Raw genomic sequence first — 14492 nt, forward strand, 5'->3', positions numbered from 1 at the left:
TATTGTCGTGAGGTCAGAGATTTCATGTCTTTAAAATATGAATTCAAATTTTGCTTAGCATAGAAGACGCATTTCTCTAATATAAAGTTTTTTTTTCCTTGTCCAAAAGTCGATAAACTTTTCAATGAAGTCGTATTTTCCTTATAATTAAGTGATTTCACTTAAAAATGGGTATCATAACATGAAAGAAAAAATGTTTGGCCTAAGGTCAACTTGACTTTAATAATTCAGAAAAAATCTTTAAATTTAAATTTGTTGTCTTTTTGCATCTTGACTACAAAGCAAAAAATTGTTCAAATATAGGACATGTTTTTCAAAACTTTATTTTAAAGAAGTTTTTACTTGAAACGCAGCATAATTTCTACTGGAAGTCGAGTCTGAATTTGGAAAATAAAGTTGTCGTTTTTAAAGGCCTTTGATAGCATATGAAGAAAAAAAGCTGGAAAAACGAAAAATTAAAATTTGCTTCCTAGAAGCAAGTACACAAAACCCAAATTTAAAAGAGAATTGTGTCTTAAAAGTGTCCTTACTTGTATTCTCCGCTTCTTTGGCTCGGAATCAATACCAAAATTTTTAGAGTAAAGACAAAATTTTTGGAACCGGGCATGCTTTTTGTTAGTGCACCAGTTGTACAGTAGCTACGGGAATACGCTATAACATTACAAAATTTATTCCATTAGCATAACGAATTGGTGAAATTATTTTTAGTTACAATAGACCGAATGCTAATCGACAATCACAAAATAAGTCCATAAGAGCCAGTAGGTGAGCATCTAAGACGATTGCGACGAATGCACCACAAATAAATAAATGAGGTTGCTATTGTAATTGTTGGTGATCGGTTTGAGCCATGATGCATAATGTTACATTGAAGAAATGATTAATTTCAACGATTCAGATATTCGTCGCTCATAAGCTGCACTCTTATTTCCAATACTGTTTTGGTAAGAAGAGGATGACAACCATTTCGACTAAAATGTTTAAGCCCAAATAATGGTAAATAAAAAAGTAAAGTTTTATCTCTACACTAAAAGAATGTTTTCATAAGTCAATTTAACTTTATTTTAGTTCATGGAATTATTTTGTTTAGAAAAGTTTCCTGAACTCTAATAATTTTTTGGGTACGTTAATCAAATGAACAAAAACGCGGGAAAAAATTATACACAAATTAAACATAAAGATTTACTAAGTTCGTACTTCTCACAATATAGTGCATAATTTCTTTAAATTTGTAAAATTTACTACAAATGCGCCCATCTTGAACTTCGTATGACACTAAAGACATTACGAGTATTGCATTTTTGACCTCCAATTTTTTCCTGCAAACTAACAAAATTTTCTTTAACAAGTGAAAAAAAAAAATGATTTTGTCTAACAAATTTTCTTGAATTTTTCGAAAAAATATTTACTTATTTTTGTGATATATCTGCGATAACAGCGTTTGTAATACTGTTAAAATTTAAAAAAAAATCTAAATTTCTAAACAAAATTCTTCTTGCTGGTGATTTCAATGTTTTTTTTTTTTTCAGTGTATATAAATTAAATTGGGATGTGTGTGTTCGTGATCGATAAACTCATTTCGTGAAAATAATAAAAATAAAAGAAAGACGATCACTTTTTTAAACCATATTCGATAATTTTATATCCCAGCACAAAAATTTGGAAATTCTTCCAAAGGCTTAACTTTAAAAGCACTTCCAGAAGATGTACTCCCAATGATGTTCTTTATTTTAACTACCCAGGAAGTTCTTTTAATTCAATTTTTTATAACTCGTTTTTTTCATACTTTTACCCCCATTTTCATGAAGCTCCGTTAGCGCTACGTTAGCTAACGAACTTTTAAGCTGTACTGTGGAGATATCTGTCATTTTGCCTATTTATTCCATAAGTCAGTTAGGATCTTAACTGTTGAAAATTTTTCAGTTAAAGTTAACCGCAGAGAAGATATTTGCAGTTTATTTTCTGTTAACTGACAGTTAAAGCCTAACGGAGCTACATGAAAATGGCCGTTAATGGGTAATTTTAACTTTTTTGTTTCAAATAGGTTAAAAGAGAGTAAGAATTCATAAAATGGTACAAATCATTTAATTTTTGTCGAAAAAAATTCTAAATCCAATCTGAAAAAATGGTGAATTTTTGAAAATATTTGAGGTCAAACGTTTCTGATAAGCTTTAGAGTCCATTAAAAATTAAAAAAAAAAAATTAAAAATTATTTATTTGACAATATATCACAGAATTTTTTTAATTTACATCCAAACCATTGAATTCGGATCACACCTAAAGAAGTGATGCAAATTCAGTGCAACGGCTGTTGAAATGGAGGACTTCCGTCCTATGACAAGCCCATGTTAAATTCATCGCTTCTGCGTCAATTTTGCACCACTTCCGGATCCAAAGAGAACATTTTCATTACTTTTTTGGCGACGCTTTTTTTGCTGGGATGTTACAATGCACTATGGGCGGAAATCGCAAAACAGCGGCAACAAGGCAAATTTTCAAAATGAAAAATTATTGGATCTTCCAATTGAAATTACTATAGAACATCTTGGAAAGTACAAATCGAAAGTTAATTTAAAACTTGGCAAACCTGTTCAGGAGAAAAAGGTTGCCAATGTTTATCAAAATTTATGCATGTTGCGTGTAATCAAGGTGAGCAAAAATTGAAAAATTTCGTCCTTAATTTTTTTCGCAATAAAAGTGAATAAAGAAAACTTTTAGATGTAGATTCTAAGAGAAGGTTTATTAGTACAAAATGTTGTAAACACTTTAAAAAATATTTTTGTTTTTGAACTTGAATTTGAGGTTTCAAAAGTGCTGTTTATATGTGGAAATTTTAGTATATACGTATATTTGCGAAGAATAGAACTAGAAATGTTAACGATTGTTAATGAAAATTTTTGCTTATATTTGTTCGTGAGAAAGTATACTTTTACGTACTGTAAGGTTTGCCTGCCCAAACTTGCCCATACTAAAATAAATGTAAGGGTTTTATAGTCAAATTTGGGAAAATCGGGCGATACATATATATGGGAGCTATATCTAAATCTGAACCAAATTTGATGATTACACACTTAAAGGGTACTCTAAAATATTACTTTGTGTCAAATTTGAAGACAATCGGGTAGTAAATAAGCGCAGTATGGTCTCATTTGTCGAAATCGGGCGATACATATATATGGGGGCTATATCTATCTTTGATGCAATTTTTTCCAAATTCCACAAATGTTTGTCCTTTTACCAAGAAAACACCTTATACCAAATTTTATCAAAATCGGTTAATAAATGCGACCGGAATCCTACGAACAACAAGCACAAACGAACGGAATTAGAGTTAGATACCGAAGAAAGTGATTTTGATGGTTAATATTTGTTTAATCTTAATTAATAAAATTAATTAATTAAAATGACAACTGGTTTATAAATTGTAATTCCACTTGGAATACTATAGAATATACTCATATATGGAGTTTAATTTATACTTGCTTATTTTCCTCATTAAGAAAGCGCATTATCCCCAGAACTTACTATTCACATCAAGTTCTGGGGATAATGCGCTTTCTTAATGAGGAAAATAAGCAAGTATAAATTAAACTCCATATATGAGTATATTCTATAGTATTCCAAGTGGAATTACAATTTCGACCTCTCTATAGTAACGCACCTGGAATAAGGGGGATTGACTCCCTTTTTGTTGGTAACATTTAATTTTAATAAGATATATCGATATACTATGTTTGGCGATACTAGATTGATTGTAAATAATTTTTGCCTCAAATTTTTAATTTCCGCCCATAGTGCAATGTTACGCTGAAGGTGCTGAGTGCTTTATCAGCCTTTAGCATCTCAAGACCTACTCATACATAGCGTCGTGAGAAAGTATGTGGGAGTCAAACAAAAAATAAATAACTTTAAATTAAAGTTTAATTTATTTGGAATAAATATTATATAAATTTTAATAAACTAATTTGAAATTTTAATAAATACTGAACTCTTTATTCGTATTTATGGGACTATAAATAGATTTCAATTCGGTGGTGGGAATTCTTAATGTTGGACGACACAACCGAATGATGGTGGTACCGATAACCAGTAAAAATGGCTGACACAACCAACACCATAATATAGCATAATAATTTTCGCCCATAGTGCAATGTTACGCTGAAGGTGCTGAGTGCTTTATCAGCCTTTAGCATCTCAAGACCTACTCATACATAGCGTCGTGAGAAAGTATGTGGGAGTCAAACAAAAAATAAATAACTTTAAATTAAAGTTTAATTTATTTGGAATAAATATTATATAAATTTTAATAAACTAACCCAAAATGGTAGTGAAGGTTGATTGTATTATTGAAAGCTATTGAAGAAAGTTAACTAGCCCTCCCGTCGTTTGTTGCCTCACCCGACGATATCCCAACGATACCAACAGTACTGCAGTACATGGTGAAAACCACGTGTTCCCGGTTTGGGAAATGTTGCCTTTACACTAATGTCTTTTGGATGGATACCGATCCCAAGTAGCGGACAAATGAAGTAAGGATACATCTAAGACACAAATCACTTTATTTTATTTTTTTTTTTTTTTCAAATTATTACCCGACATCCAATAGCAAACAACCCGTCTTTAGAATTAAATGGTGAAAAACATTTTATATTTTTTACCGCTTTTTCTGCTTCGTTGCTAAGCTGCAAAAAGTCAATAAATTTAAAGAAATTTGCATTAAATTTACAGAATTTATAAAATCAAGTCGACCTTAGATCAATAAAAATTTCTTACATAAAAGGATACCCATTTTTAAATGGAATCTTTCCACTATAAGGACAAAACGATTTCATTAAAAAGTTTATCCACTTTTGGACAAGGAAAAAACTTTATATTAGAGAAATATGGAAGAAATCGCATTTGAAAGACATTAAATCATTGGCTTCAGTAAATTTTTGTTTTCAGTTGGGTGCCACCGTGGGGCAATGGTTAGCATGCCCGCCTTGTATACACAGAGTCGTGGGTTCAAACACCAAAAAGTTTTTTCAGCGGTGGATTATCCCACCTGAATAATGCTGGTGACATTACTGAGTGTTTAAAAGCTTCTCTAAGTGGTCTCACTGCAATGTGGAACAACGTCGGATTCGGATATAAAAAGGAGTCCCTTGTCATATTTAAGCTTAACATACACACAGAGAAGATATTGGTTGGAAATCGGTTGTACTAATGAACATTCTATATTAAGAATTATAAATCAGTTGCGCCAACTTACTTCCTACATTTACAAATATGTGTTGGTTCTCAGTACGATTTGGTGATAGTTTCCATAGAATTTCTTTCATGATACAATACAAATAGTTGTAGCAACCAAATGTCCCTACCACAAAACAATATACTTGAAATCGGTACATACGAACTACTTAAAATAAATACCGTAACTGTCATTTGGTAATCATCACTTGCAAATGGTATTCATAGCCGAATATTTATTAATTGAAATATTTTTCAAATGTCATTTATGCTATTGTCATTGTCAATAAATGTTGAAAACAGGCCAACAAAGGCGGCCTACATTCAAAATATACTCCAGAAGGTCTCGCAACTTAAAATTATGGACCTAGGGAAGCAATAATATCGGTTTGAATCGTATTTGTATTTTGTTAGGGAACATAAATTAACTTCATGTTCGGAATTTACAGGATCGGGTAAGAACGAGCCTAAAAACTTAAATGAAAGAGGTTCTTGTGGATGTCAGAGCGAATGAGCGTATACTTCACTTAACGGATTTTTTTTTTTTGCAAATAGGATAAACATATTCCCTCACTTTGCTTAATTTACGTGAAATCCCAAAGGACATACTCCCAACTCCAACGGATTTGTGGAATTGAACATGTGTATGACGACGAAAATGGATTATCGGTCTATATGTTCACAATTATGTGATGGTCAGCACTTTAATTGGAAAAAATATCGAAGATATAGTTTCTACATATATCGCCCAATTTTGCTAGTATATTCTTCCATAAATTTGTTACAAGGGTCACATAATTTGAAATTTTAATAAAAACTGAACTCTTTATTCGTATTTATGGGACTATAAATAGATTTCAATTCGATGGTGGGAATTCTTAATGTTGGACGACACAACCGAATGATGGTGGTACCGATAACCAGTAAAAATGGCTGACACAACCAACACCATAATATAGCATAGGTTGTTATTGTCATAATTCGATTGAGTCGACTGAATAAATCGGGTGGCGCAATTGCCAACAGATAGTAGCTGCAACTACCAAAAGAAGGTTGGCAATAAATTCGGTTGTCACAACCAACTTGTATTCTCTGTGTAGAATCGGACAGCACTCAGAGATAAGAGAAAAGTTCACCACCGTGCACACACACAGAAAACAAATTTGTTGTGCCAACCAATTTTTTTGCCAACCGATTTATTTGGTCCCATCTACCATCAGAATATAACCGACAATATTTGTTAGAGCAACCAATTCTTGTCTGGCACAACAATATATAAATTGTTTGGATAACTAAAATTTGAGCACACTAACACTCTAATTGGTAATCCCAACCAATAAAATTTCATTCGTTTGTTAAAACAACTAATTATTTTTTCGGACAACCTTATGAAATTAAGAAACCTTCCTTTGAATTAAGTTTAATTTATATTTAATTTTATTACATATTAATATTTTTTGTATTGATTATTGAGCTAATAAAAATTCGTCATCTGTACAATATTTTTGAACTGGGAAAGAAACTTCACAAAATAGCTAGTTGCGATGTTTGCAAACCAATCTGCATAATTTTCAGGCGCAAGGAGGTCCTCGCCCTATAAGAAATCTTCTCGATTTTCAGCGTGACTCTGAACTCAGGCATGGATCATGAAATGTTGTCGTTACATCGGAAGTCGTCACATTTGTTGGGATATCCCAAGAGGGAAAAAGGTAAAGAGTGAGGAGTATTAATTTAATTTGATGTTTAAATTACTTACCACTTAAGAATACAGCTACCCAATTTAAAAATATACAAAAAATCTCTCAGACTTGGCCACTATGAAAACGCGCACCTACTAACGTGGACGGTTTTCTAACTGGACACCTGCCAAATGTGGACAAAAGTTAGACGACCGTTTGTGTCTTCCATTCACTGTATATGTATAACTCACAGCAATCCTTTATGGACAGAATGTTCTCTAAATTTGAGTAAACGTCATCAAAATATTGAATTGAAATTTAAAGAATTTAAAGTTGATAATTAATAAGGCAAAACACAATATATTTGTTGTTATATATGTATATGTAATCCATAGCAACCAATTCCCTTTATAACTATCAAATCTGTAAACACAACCAACTTAGTTGTTAAACAGACCTTCAGTTGGGCATGGAAGCATATTGGCAAAAGAAGTCAGTTAGCACAACGGGGTGCAATAAATTGAAATGGTTGCTTACTTCAATATATAAATAACGACCAATACTTGGTCGTGTGTACCAACTTTCGGTCACACCGCTATTATATTGGTTATATAAACTATCTAACAAAAGAAATAACTAACAATTATTCCCCACAATTAAAAATTGTGAGTCTCCACTATCAAATAGTTGTCGTAATCGAATTCCAACCAATCATTTCTCTGGGTGCAGAGAATACAGATAGGTTGTGACAACCGAATTTATTGCCAACCTCCTTTTGGCAGTTGCAGCTACTATCAGTTGGTAGTTGTGTCACCCGACTGATCCGGTCGATACAACTAATACAACATATGGCGTTGGTTGGGTCTGCTGATGACATCGGTTGTAGTTTCCATTCGGTTGTGTTGCCCAACTTTAATAATAATCATGACCAAATTAAATTGATTCCTTCCCAATTAAATATTATAGTTGTTTATTTAAATATGTATATTGTATATGTATATTGGAACAAATAAATAAAAATATAATATATTCGATATCAAAAGATGAAAATGACATTTAACATTTTTTAGTGATTACGTTGGTTGTAAATCAGCTCATATACCCTTCCCCATGAATTGGCGAAATCATACTATGCGGCAAAAAGCTTTGCGAAAAACAAAATAAAAATTGATTAATAAAACGATTCGTATATTTTCGTCTCGAAAATAGCTAAATACGACAGGAAGATCGACCGCGCCGAATTTTAAATACCCAACACCATGGAGGGCATATAACAAATTTTCCATATGACAGTATATAACATTAACTTCTGGACCAATTTAGACGATATGGACGTAAATTTGTAAAAATCTGTATTATCGGAACTGTAGCAGTTTACAAATATTTACGGACCACCCTATATGTGTCATGTTGATGCTTGATATAATCTTAACCGCACTGAAAAAAATATTGTCGTGAGGTCAAAGATTTCATGTCTTTAAAATACGAATACAAATTTTGCTTAGCATAGAAGACGCATTTCTCTAAAATAAAGTTATTTTCCTTGTCAAAAGTCGATAAACTTTTCAATGAAGTCGTATTGTCCTTATAATTAAGTGATTTGACTTAAAAATGGGTATCTTAACATGAAAGAAAAAATTTATGGGCTAAGGTCAACCTGACTTTAATAATTCAGAAAAATTCTTTAAATTTAATGAAATTGTCTTTAAATTTGTTGTCTTTTTGCATCTTGACTACAAAGCAAAAACTCGTTCAAATACAGGACATGTTTTTCAAAACTTTATTTTAAAGAAGTTTTTTACTTCAAACATAGCATAATTTCTAGTGGAAGTCGAGTCTTAATTTGGAAAATAAAGTTGCCGTTAACTCGTTTTTAAAGGTCTTTGATAGCATATGAAGAAAAAAAGCTGAGAAAGCGAAAAATTAAAATTTGCTTCCTAGAAGCAAGTACACAAAAACCAAATTTAAAAGAGAATTGTGTCTTAAAAGTGTCCTTACTTGCATTCTTCGCTTCTTTGGCTCGGAATCAATACCAAAATTTCTAGAGTAAAGACAAAATCTTTGGAACCGGGCATGCTTTTTTTTTCAGTGTATGAAAACAAGTAAATACTGTGCAAAGACTGTCATCCACAATCGAATTATTTGGGTTGTGGCTAGGTTAGGTTAGGTTAAAGTTGCAGCCCGATTAAGATTCAGGCTCACTTAGACTATTCAGTCCATTGTGATACCACATTAACTAAAAGTACATATTACATATGGGCACTTCTAGTTTTAACCGATGAACCTTCTCGATTATTTTCTTCTGTTGAACCAACCAGATTGTTTCAAAAACATTAGCAGACTGCTTAAGTTAACGTTTTCCAGGTCCGCCAGTAATCTGAAGCTATATGTTCCTAAAATTTGCTTACGCCTTACACAAAATACAGGACACTCACACAAGAGGTGTTTTATTGATTCCTTTTCCTCCGCATCATGACAGCTCATACAATAGTCATTATACTTCGCACCAATAGTTTTTGCAAAATCGCCTATCAGGCAGCGACCCGTTATAGCAGATATCAGGAGTGATATCTGGCGTCTCGAGAACACTAGCATATCTAGTGTGCGGTTTAAGTTTAAATGGGGCCATATTTGCTTGGTGTCGTTACAACCCTTACAATTCTCCCATCGAACATTTGCCATCATGACAGCCCTCTCACGCAGTAAGAGCTTGCAGGTAGCCAGAGGCACACCAACAGATTCTAGATCCCCTGGAATATGGGAGGTAGTTCCTAGCCTTGCTAGCTCATCTGCTTCGCAGTTCCCCGGTATGTTCCTGTGGCCAGGCACCCATATTAGGTGAATATTGTGCTGCTCAGCCATCTCATTGAGAGATTTGCGGCAGTCGATGGCCGTTTTCGAGTTGAGGAACACAGAGTCCAAGGATTTTATTGCAGATTGACTGTCTGAGTATATATTAATGCCAATATTGCTTGGAGCATTACTTCTCAGCCAATTCACCACTTCTCTTATTGCTAATATTTCAGCCTGAAAAACACTACAGTGATCAGGTAATCTTTTCGCTATTCGAAGTTCCAGATCTTTAGAATATACTCCGAAACCCACTTGGCCATCCAATTTGGAGCCATCAGTGTAGAAATCTATATATCTTTTATTCCCCGGGGTCCGTGTACACCACGCCTCACTGTTGGGAATTAGAGTCTCAAACTTTTTGTCGAAAAGTGGACTCGCCAAAGTGTAATCCACTACGTTAGGCACATCTGGCATTATTTTGAGGGCCGAACTGTGACCGTAACTTTTTTCCGACCACAGCGATAGCTCGCGCAACCGCACAGCCGTTGTTGCAGCTGACTGTTTTGGCCAAAATGTCTAAAGGCAATAGATGCAGTATGACATTAAGGGAGTTTGTTCCTGTCTTGCTGAATGCACCTGAGATACACAAGCACGCCATACGCTGAACTTTGTCTAAACTTGTCGGCTGGTGAAGTGCCGGCCACCAGACTACAACACCATATAGCATTATAGGTCTAACCACTGCCGTGTATAGCCAATGTACAATTTTTGGTTTTAGTCCCCACTTTTTCCCTATTGCCTTTTTGCACGAGTATAAAGCTACCGTTGCTTTCCTCGCCCTTTCTTCAATATTAAGCTTAAAGTTCAGCTTCCTGTCCAAAATAACGCCAAGGTATTTTGCACACTCCCTAAAGGGAATTTCAATACCCCCTAAGGAAATGGGCCTAACCGTGGGAGTTTTGCGATCTTTGCAGTACATGACTAGTTCTGTCTTTGCAGGATTTACCCCAAGACCATTCTCTTTCGCCCATTTCTCAGTCGTCCGGAGGGCTCTCTGTATAATATCACTACCTGTTGATGGGAATTTTCCCCTGACTGCTAGCGCCACATCATCTGCGTATGCCACCACTTGTATCCTTTCTTTTTCTAGGGAAACCAGAAGGTCGTTTATAGCAACATTCCAAAGAAGAGGTGATAGAACTCCTCCTTGAGGAGTGCCTCTGTTTACATACCTTTGTATGTTTGCTTGTCCTAGTGTGGCTGACATGCGTCTCTTCCTTAGAAGTTCGTCTAACAGCCTAAGTATACCTGGATCAACATTCAGAGTTGTCAGTCCATTTAATATCGAGCTCGGATGGACGTTATTGAACGCCCCTTCGATGTCTAGAAATGCCACGGTTGTGTATTCTTTGACAGATAGTGAGCTTTCAATAAAGCTGACTAGTTCATGTAATGCGGTCTCAGTAGACCTGCCTTTCGAGTATGCATGTTGTCGTTTCGAGAGCAAACTTGAATCGACGCTAGTTCTAAGATAAATATCTATCATCCTCTCCAGAGTCTTAAGTAGGAATGATGATAAGCTGATTGGTCGGAAATCCTTCGCATTCGAGTAAGAGGCTTTTCCTGCTTTAGGTATGAAAACGACTTTTGATTCTCTCCACTTTCGTGGAATATATGCTAAGTTGATACATCCTATATATATCGCCGACAACCAGGGGATAATTCTGTCAGCCACCGCTTTTAACTCCGCCGGAGTAATTCCATCAGGTCCGGGGGATTTGAATGATCCAAAGCTATTTAACGCCCATTTTATTCTAGATTCTGATACAATTTCCTGGATAGGAAACGACCGCTGAGCCACTGTGGCACCGCCAGTGCATGGTTCAACCGTCTGATTTCCGGGAAAATGTGTGTCCAATAGTACCTCCAGCGTCTCCTCACTGGACGTTGTCCAATTGCCCTCCGATGTTTTAATGAAACCTGGAGCGGAGCTCGTGGATGCTAGCACCTTCCGTAGTCTGGAAGCATCGGACGTATTCTCAATGCTGCTGCAGTAATCATTCCAAGAGTTATGCTGAGCCTTTCTCAGTTCTCGCTTGTATCCTCTCAGATTCTTCTTTTAAGCGTCCCAATCCACAGGAGCTCTGGTGGACTATGCTTTGTTAAAGAGCTTCCTGCACGATTTCCTCATATTACCTTACTCCGTAGACCACCATGGTGGTCGATTTTTCCCCCTTGGCTTCCCTTTAGGGCATGCAGCTTTCAGTGAAATGTTGAAGGCCTTAGTAATCCTCTCCACTGCGTGTTCGATAACTTGCACAGTGCTCATATTTGTCTCTGGTATTTCCGGTATCATCATATTGAACGATTCCTTCTACCTATTCCAGTCAGCTTTCCTAACATTTGGCGGAAATATGGTCTTGGTGGTATGAACATCAAATTTGAAACTGATGTAGCGATGATCTGAGAAGCTGTGTTCACTTAAAACATGCCACTCAGATATCATTTCATTCAGTTCTTGCGAGGCCAAGGTGATGTCCAAAACCTCTTGCCTGTTTTTAGTGACAAAGGTTGGGGCATCTCCCTTGTTGCAAACTACCAGTTTAGTACGCAAAATAAACTCTATTAGCGACTCTCCCCTTGCATTAGTATCACTACTTCCCCATATACTATGATGCGCATTCGCATCGCATCCCATAATGAGTTTCGTCTTTGTTTTCAGTGACTCCTCAACTAAGGTCTTAACGGCACATGGAGGCATCTCCCTGTCATGTCCCATATAGTCCGAAGATACCCAATATTTGATTTTGGCTATTTCTAAATTGCCAACGACAGTGTCTGCATTGCACATTGAAGGAAGCAGAAACAAGTTAAGCTCGTTTTTAGCAATTATACAGGCTCGAATTACATCATTACCAGTATACTGCAATAGTTTGTACCCCGGAGTACTTAATTCACATATTTTGTTTCTATAAACATATGGTTCTTGAATAAGAACTATGTCTATGTCCCCTTTCATCAGGAGAACTTTTAAGGCAGCACATGCAGCCTTACAATGATGAAGATTTATCTGGAGGATCCGTAGGACCATCGAGATTTTCAACAACCGTCACATCAGCCGCTTCGATCGAGTCATCAAGAATGTCCTCTTCAGAGATATCGGTGACTCTCGCAATAACCATAGGTTCGACTTTGGTGAGTTCTGAGGCAATAGAAGCCTCCTCACGCATACGGTATCTATCCATGTCTTCAACTTTGGTATCTCCCTCGACTTCGCAAGAGGATCCGCTTACTTCTGATTCAGACAGAGGCTTGTCCATTTCTGAATCCTTTAGCTGATCGTTTTTATACACCTTCATTTGGATATAATGAAAGCCATAACATACACGGCCCTGGGACTTTGCCAGATGTGGCAAAGACTGAGTGTTCAATATAAACACTGCATGCCGTCTTGGTCCATCCACTTCATCCAAACGGCCAACCTTCCAATCAGCTGTTGGAAGATCTGGATTGCATCGTTTCAGTCTATTTAAAATAGATTCAGGGTCAGAAGGGTTTGCAGGTATCCAGGCATGTGCTCTAGGTCTAGCCGGTATGTCTTTCTTCTCGACTAACTCTAGAGCAGCTCCTTCCCAAACTTCACCAATTAGTATCAGAGCAGCTTTAAAACATTCTATAGACCTCTGGTCCTCAAATGCGACTAGCTTAAATCGTCCTTGATACCAACCAGCCTCTTGGTGTCGAGGATCTGGGCCGGGAAACTTTTCCAGCACCTGTGAGTAGACGCCAGACAAAGCATTCTCAATTTCCCCCCATTTTTGCTTTGGAACCATACCGTCCAATGCTCCTTTATTTATGATAGCCATCACAAGGCTGTCTTTAGCAACTGAGGCAAACGATCGTTGATCCCTTTTGGAGGATGGCAGCTAATCCGGTGATCGTTCCCTTTTTCCAGCCTCAAGAATTCCTTGAGCCCATTTTAAGGAATCGCTTTGTTTAGCCGACAACGTGCTTGGGTCGACTGATCCTAATTTCTTTAGGATAAACAAAGCATTTCTGCGTTCCTTGAATCTCTTTCGTGAGGGATTGCCTCCTTTTGATGCCGTTACCTTGGAAAAGGTTCGACTTGTCAAATTGTCGCCACCTGTCGACCCGTCTACAGGTCGACTAATTGGGCCTAAGTCTTAGTCATTGCCCAAATTTATAACTCCAGTCGATACCCGTCCACTGGGCCCTGAAGTTAGCAACCCAGTGGATGTCTTTGAATTTCTCTGCATGGTGGCCTAATATCCCACCACACTTGAAATTCGTAGTAGGTACTTATTACGATGATTTTATCCGCTATTAAAAAAATACGTCCGTTCCGTTCGACGGTTGTGGCTAGTATCCCAGCAAAAAAAGCGTCGCTAAAAAAGTAATGAAAATGTTCTTTTTGGATCCGGAAGTGATGAAAATTGACGCAGAAGCGATGAATTTAACATGGGCTTGTCATAGGACGGAAGTCCTCCATTTCAACAGTCATTGCACTGAATTTGCATCACTTCGTTAGGTGTGATCCGAGTTCAATGTTTTGGATGTAAATTAAAAATTTCTGTGATATTTTGTCAAATAAATAATTTTATAATTTTTTATAATTTTTATAATTTTTTATAATTTTGAATGGATTCTTACGCTTGTCGAAAACGTTTGACTTCAAATATTTTAAAAAATTCACATTTTTTTCAGATTGGAGTTAGCATTTTAGTCGACAAAATTTAAATAATTTGTACCATTTTATGAATTCTTATTCT

At 36.0% G+C, this 14492-nt stretch overlaps 1 long non-coding RNA gene across 1 annotated transcript; it reads right to left on the reverse strand.

Moving 5' to 3' along the window:
* Positions 1–6644: 6644 nt before the first annotated feature.
* LOC142224852 (uncharacterized) lies at positions 6645–7183 on the reverse strand. Its single transcript, XR_012719203.1, has 2 exons — positions 6987–7183; positions 6645–6857 (listed from the first exon to the last, which is right to left on the reverse strand). It is a non-coding gene; the product is annotated as an uncharacterized LOC142224852 (long non-coding RNA).
* Positions 7184–14492: the final 7309 nt, after the last annotated feature.

Source organism: Haematobia irritans, chromosome 2, assembly GCF_050003625.1.
Source record: "Haematobia irritans isolate KBUSLIRL chromosome 2, ASM5000362v1, whole genome shotgun sequence".
NCBI lineage: Eukaryota > Metazoa > Arthropoda > Insecta > Diptera > Muscidae > Haematobia > Haematobia irritans.